The sequence below is a fragment of the Lepisosteus platostomus genome, chromosome 20 (genome assembly GCF_059453375.1).
Source record: "Lepisosteus platostomus isolate fLepPlt1 chromosome 20, fLepPlt1.hap1, whole genome shotgun sequence".
Classification (NCBI taxonomy): domain Eukaryota; kingdom Metazoa; phylum Chordata; class Actinopteri; order Semionotiformes; family Lepisosteidae; genus Lepisosteus; species Lepisosteus platostomus.
Window position 1 is genome coordinate 11,162,600 of NC_142630.1, and position 7,344 is coordinate 11,169,943.

Genomic DNA, 7,344 nt, shown 5'->3' on the forward strand with positions numbered 1-7,344 from the left:
AACTAGGTCATTTCAGGGCATGAACAGGGATAGAAAGAGTGCTTATGCCTGAGCAAAGACATTGTCATCTGATAGCCGCAATTGTACATGCATTGAAGTGAAGTAGCAGATTTAATGGAATTGTTGCGGGTTGGGAGTTGTACCTGGGAGAGAAAGCATTAGCATTGTTAATGTAGCTCTCCATCTTAGTGCATGGAAAAACATTGATCTCCTTCCTAACCAAGACCCTAACCCAAAACAATCCCAACCATCACAGTAATCAGTCTCTAAAATTGGTGTTAGTCCATTTGAAAAAAACAGGTTAGAGGTGCTACACCCAGTACACTTTTGAATCACTGACACTTAACCTATTCAAGGCATACACAATTACATGGGTCTTATGCAAATACAATTATGAAATGCAGAGATGTGAAACATACCTCTTTGTCTAGTTTTGTGTCTCTGTACAATTCTCTTGAGTTCAAGTCCAACTTTGTAATTAACTCAACCTTGATTTACTGTTAAAAGCATCAAAATGATTTTTATCAACAGTTGTCAAACTGCTTTATTGATTCCAGGTTTTTCACTTTAACTCCAAGCCAGAAAACAGAAGTCAAAATTGTTTTGCAAAATACATATTTCTTATAAACGTGTGAATACAACAAGAGTAAGTTCAATGAGATGGCATTTGAAAACAAACCAATACTTCCACATACTCTGGCAAGTGGCTAGGAGGTTCAAAATGTGCTGCAAAATGATCACTGTGTAGATACGACAGTGACTTTCTTCCAGCCAAGCTCCACTTTAATTGCCTTGAAATAATTTTCTTGTGAATATTGCATTCAAATGCTCAAAGAAATAACTTTTAAGGAACCCAAAGCACAAAAAAGCTTTGCCAAACAGCCAAAAAGCACAAACCTATAGACGTGTTCTGTTACCAGCCATTTGTAATCCCGATGTGGCCCTATTGTGTATACAATCAGCAACCTAAAAAAATACAAAATAAAACTGGGAACAGAAGCTCTGGCAGGAGAGGGAAGACATTCACACTGGTTTGGGCACTGAAAACAAGAGCTGAATCAATAATATCCATTGTACACACCTTGAAGCCTTAAGCTAAGGTTAAAGCTTGTAAGGGTTTAGTGCATTCCATGTCACTTTATTAATTTCATCCATGATGGAGTCTTGTAGTCCTGCTGGTTTTGATATATGGAGCAGACGATTGTATCATTTGTATAATCAAACCTTAAAGTTCTAAAATCTTGATTAATGGCCAGTTGGCTTCTCATGTGTGACCTTCTGTATATGTATGATTAAGCATACACTTTTTCACATTGGCTGTTTATTTAATTCTCATAATTACAGGATTCAGGGCTGGTCCCTATTTTATCTTTATACTTTAATAAAATTGTAGGTTATATTACTGTTTAAGATCTCATTAATTACCCTGCCTTGAATCTGTCATTTTTAATTATTTATTCTCAATGTGTAGAGTTATTCTACATTTTCAAAATGGTGTCCTTTTTTAAAAACATGATTCTACCTGCCACTGAACATCCTAACAAAATGATGTGATAGAATTACAGGGCTCTCTTCGTTACTGGTAGAGAGGAATGTGTGTCAATTATCCTTTAAATGTCAATAAGGATGTTTTATATATATACAGTATATAAGAACCATTATTTATTTTGGTAGTATCCCTTAGATTTTAAAATTAAGGGAATGAAAAGACAGACAAGGTTAAAAATTTGAAATGTTTTACCTTGAATTTTTTTATTTCTGATAACCCATGTCCACTGTAATCTGATGAATTAATGACATTTTCCATTATTTATTTTTGTCTGAGGCGTGTATATACTGTACAGAAGCAGCTGCAATCATTTTAAACTGTACATTTGATCGTTTCCTATCTTGTTAAGGGACCGGTATGTCACTCTGCTAGTATTTTCAAAGTTGTTAAAGCTAGTAAAACATATTTTTATGGAATGCTTATGTGTACAAAGTCCCCAATGTGAAGAGTATTATGCCAATCCTAGCACCATTTAATTAATGAATTAATAAAGCTTCTTCCGTCATTAAACAGAGCTTCAATGATTAAAAATAGTTTTTTATTCCTCAGAGGCATTTAAGATGTTAACATTGTAGAATTGCTTTGTCAGATTGCACTCCCACCATAATCACTTCAGCAGTCATTAACATGTATGTCAAGTCAAAAGTAATGAAGCAAAGGTGTTTAAAACAAACAAGCTACAACAATTCCTCAAGGTAAATGTTAATTTTCCTCTATGATCTGAATATTAAAATTGCATTAAGAAAGGGCTTAGTATTATTCAGTATTGTGAGCAGTATTATGCAGAGATATCCAGTTAAGGGTAAGATTTATGTCGTTTCTACCAGTTTTGGATATTTCTGCATTTACTGCCATTGCACATGAAAGCTAAGGCAAATACAGTATGTGGAAGTTATTAACTGAAGTTCAGGAGGGATAACAACAACAATTCAATCTCTCCCAGCTGTTTCAAATCATCATCCATCCAATTTCTAACCACTTGATTCAATATAGGGTCACGGGATAGTTAGAGTTGTCCTGGCAAGCAACGGGCACAAAGCAGGATACACTCTGGACAGAATGCCAGTCCATCACAGGGCACACACAGACAAGCACACACTCACACCAGGGCCAGTTTTCCCAGAAGCAAATTAACCTTTCAGTTTGTCTTTGGACTGTGGGGTGTAACTGGGGCATGTAACTCCCCACACAAACATGGGGAGAACATACTGTACAAAAAACACAGATAGCACCCCAGGTCCAGAATTAAACCCAGAGCCCTAGTGCCCAACCCTAACCACTGCACCACCATGCAACCCCCTAATCATAATCACTACTGAAATTAGCTATATCAGTATATTAGAAATACTACTAAATTAGTATAGATATTATATATACTAAATATTAGTATAGATAGTATACTGTAGATATTAGTATATCTAACACAAACACCTCCTTTTACATTTATGTCATGCATCCCTCCTCCATCCCAGCTCCACTTTTTAGCTTCCCTTGACCAACTCTTTTGACTAAACAGGGTCCGAGCCTCCTCATTCTGTGCCCAGAGGGCTCTCAATCAAGTGAGTTGAGCCATAACTACCCTACCTAATACTAAGACTTTCACAAAGCATCTGATTTTTGGATGTTGTCGTTCCACTGGAAGACACTAGAAAATATATTTCTACACTAAAAGCTCTTATAATATTAACTTCTCCAGTTTAAAAAAAACATTCCTGCACAAGTAATAAGGTTTATTACTGTTACTGTGGCAGTGATACTTACATGGTTTTTACATAGTTAGCAATAGGAGAGAAATTACACAGAGGCCATTGTTAAATTTGTTTTTGATATGTCATTTTATCAGGGATGTTACTTAATACTAGTACCTGTCTGAAATCTTCTGTGAATCCTTTACCTCAGTGTTATAAGTCAGATCGAAGGAATTCAAATGACTACATTTACAAAAAGTTGATACATTTTTATTTGATTTTATTTGGATTTTGTTCATGATTCATGTAAAATAAATCCAATAAAAGATACTATATATCTCTTCATTTTATATAAGACAATTGACCTTTACTTCATTCTATAATTTTTTACATAACCAGTCAAAGCAAATCAAAGTCTGAAGATGCTAAGAAACCTCCTGCCTGTCTTCTCCCTATTATCAATTGGAATGGTATTGTAATGAGTGTCATCCAAGGTCAAAGAGGACAGTGAGACAATGTGAAAAATTGAAATTGTCACCTACACAGTCCAAAGGTTCATTACACATTAACACAGGCACTTTCTGTCACTGTCAATTCGTCTTCATTTTTTATCAATCTAAGCAAAGTCAGATGAAAGGCATCTCTTAGACTTTTGGTGTACAGAGAAAGAAACTCTTCTCTCATCTACTTGATGTAATGTTCCTAATATATGATATTTCTTTATTTTTTATATATCTAGAACTGAATTTTGATTTGGATTTCTGCCTACTGTGAAAACTGATTAAATCCCCCATTAGTAATAAGTATAACTAAAAGATAATATACGTCCATACATTACGTTACGATACGTTAGTATCTTATTGGATTTCTTGCTATATGGTTCACCTTGCAGCTGCAGACTTGGGTTTTGGAGCATATGGCTGTGCTTCAGCTTTTAAATCCTGTTCAAATAATATGTTTTAGTATGTCCAAAAAACTTACTACAAGAAAAAATAATAAAGAGCCAACCAAAATAGAATCCCAAGGGTGTACCTTCCATTTTAGGAACAGGAATACAAAGCAGAAAATCAATACAATATGAAATGGTTTAAAGTTGGCCCACTGTTCATATCTTGGTGTTACACTTGACTGATCTTTGCCATATGAGACACATATTGAGAAAATCAAGGCGAAAATGAGCTCATAGTGTAGAATCATCAGGCAATTAGCCGACACTAAGTAAGGCATGAATGCATCCCTGCATAGGTCAAGTGTGTTGGCTCTCTGCTACACTGTGATGGAGTATGCAAGTCTCATGTGGGAAAGGTCTGTACAGTACATTTAAGAAACGCTTTAATAGCAGTGTTAAATGAATGGTGTATAAGTTTTTATATTTTGGTCAGCACTGCATTCCTGTATATTAGAAGAATGGCCATGACCACCAATGCCAAACTCTCGATTAGATCCAAGAACTCCAACTGAACATGCAGGAACCTTATCGCCATTACAGGATCTTTCAGTTAATTCCCAGAAGATACATAATAAGGGGATCTAAACTTGTTAAGTGACCTGTGACCTGTGCCTCAGTTGTCACTCAGCATCTGAGCTCATCCCAGAAGTGTTCAATGGGGTTCAGGACTGGCAGGTGGGACATCCATGGCATATCTGTCACATGCTCATCTGGCAGTAAAACCATTGCTACATGACAATACTTGTTGTCCTGCTGGTGTGAAACGGAAACAGAAGCATTTGAGGACCCAGGACTTAATTATCAATTTAATTTATGTATTTGGTACCTTGCAGTTATTTGCAGTTGCAAACAATCATTACAAGCGGGGTTTTGTAACTGAATTACGCTTCTGCCAAGACCCTCAAACTTGGACCTCCCTTTCAACTGGTCTGTTCTACTCAACAAGTAGAATATTGTTCTATATGTCTGTGCCACAGTGGGGTGGTCTGCAAAAAACCTTACTTATTTACTAAATAAGACTTTACTACAGTGTACTCAGAAGGTGGAGGGCAATTTCCACAATGGAAGTTTACAGATGATCAGTATTTGCTCATATTGATGGAATTTATTTATATTGGTGCAACTGTATCAAAGGAAACATATACAATAACCCTTACGATATAATGTAAGTATATAAAGATTAGACTTGTTATATAATGTATTTATATAATGCATTTAATAAACATCTGTGAGATGCAGTGTGCAGAGACAACATTAGAAGGGCAGAAACAAAAAACATTTAATGTTGTTCAAAGGATGGTTTAGTGCTGGCGTTGGTGCTGAAGTGTGAATTGAAAAAAGACGTGAGATCTCCTCAGGCAATTAAAATGTTTAAATATGTGTAAAACATTAAAATATTAAAGAAGAATATAAATATAAACTATTCTGTTTTTTTTCTATTTTCAAATAATGGATGCATTAATAAAATACTGCATTTTATGTATAATGTTTGATAACATACTTTTAAGATAAGGGTTGTAGAAACCTGGAGCCTGTTATGAAAGCAGAGAATACGAGGCGGGACTTCACCCAGTATGGGATTACAGTCCATAACAGGACACACACACACAGTTTAGAGACACCAAATACCCTAGCAAGTACAGTATGTCTTTTGGAAGTTGGGAGGAAATCCAAACACCTGTTAAAAAATATTACATTTAATGCTAAAACAATTTAATTGATTTAAATAACTTATATACCGTAAGCCTGAAGCACAAAAGAAAAAGTGCTAACAGCTTTCTTAAATTCATCTTAAAATGTAAGCATTGAACTGGAAATTCTATCAAACACTTTCAAATATGTTTTATGAAAATTTGAAAGTAATGATAGGTTATTAAAAAGAGCAAACTGGTTGGGGTGTGGATTAGGTTAGGGTTATCCCAGATTTAAGGCTCTGGACATTAGTACTCATTAGGATTGTCAGATTGTCAATGCTGAATGAGAGATAAATGCAGTGTTTGTCATTATCACACACTCCTACACACACAGAAACCGTGCAGCCTATTAAAAGCAAGGCTGTCATTTATGTTCACATTTAGTTTTAAAAGCTGTTAAAAGGCAATACCATGTACTCCAGAACATGCATATACAGTATGTACATATAGTGTATTTTACTGTGGATCTGATTGAACAATTCTAAAGTAAGTTCAATAAGAGTTTCTGACACAGCCCCCACTGTCAGGATAATATGCAGGTTTCTGAAGCCTCAGGATGATTTACACTGCAGACTCCCACACCCTGCAGCGAGTATTCTAGAGCAGGTGCTAATGGTTTTGTTCTTCTCTGTGGGCGACAGGGCCATTATTTCTGCAGCTCCCCATCATTGCTTTCACACTGTTCATTTTGAAAAATACTTTTTTCTGTCATCCCTGCTGTGCTTCACAAAAAATAGGGTGTGTTCTGTTGTCTGAGTCAGTGGAATTTACTGCTTTTGTATGCAATAACAGTCAGGGGCATTCAAAAATAATTATTTTAGAGGTTGAACTTAAAGTTTCTAGAAACAACGTACCGCCAGAAAAAAAATTCTGAATATCTTCAAGTCTTCGGTTCTCTGAGCTGATACCATATTTTGATGTCAAGATTTTAAAAGAATGTCCCAATGAGTGATAAACATATTTTATGAGAAGGAGGTAAGAGAAACCTGAAGAAAATGTAACTGCTCACCATTAAGGGAAATTTCAAAAACATTTCCAAGAGTCTTCATTAATTATGTGTTTCCCAAATTAATAAATCCTTCTTCAAAATCACTATTGAATCATTGCCCATTGAATTTGGTGTTTTAGAATAATTCTTTTTAGTACATATTTCCTCACTATGCCTTTCATCTTTGTTAACTTAAAGGACCTGGCATGAACACGGGCAAAAATAGACGTGAAAGGGAACTAGAGATTGATAGAGGTCGGCTGCTGTATTTGTTTCCAAGAGAAGAAGGGGAAGGTTCACAAGAACTTGTATGATGACACGAAAAATTCGAACAGAAATGACGACACGTTTGGCCTTGCGTAAAAATGGATGGCCGACAAATTACCCGTTGCTGTTAATCATCTTTCAATCCAAACATCTTGTCCTCCAATAACCCTCAATTGTAGCACACAGTGTTTTAATGTGCATGTCCATAA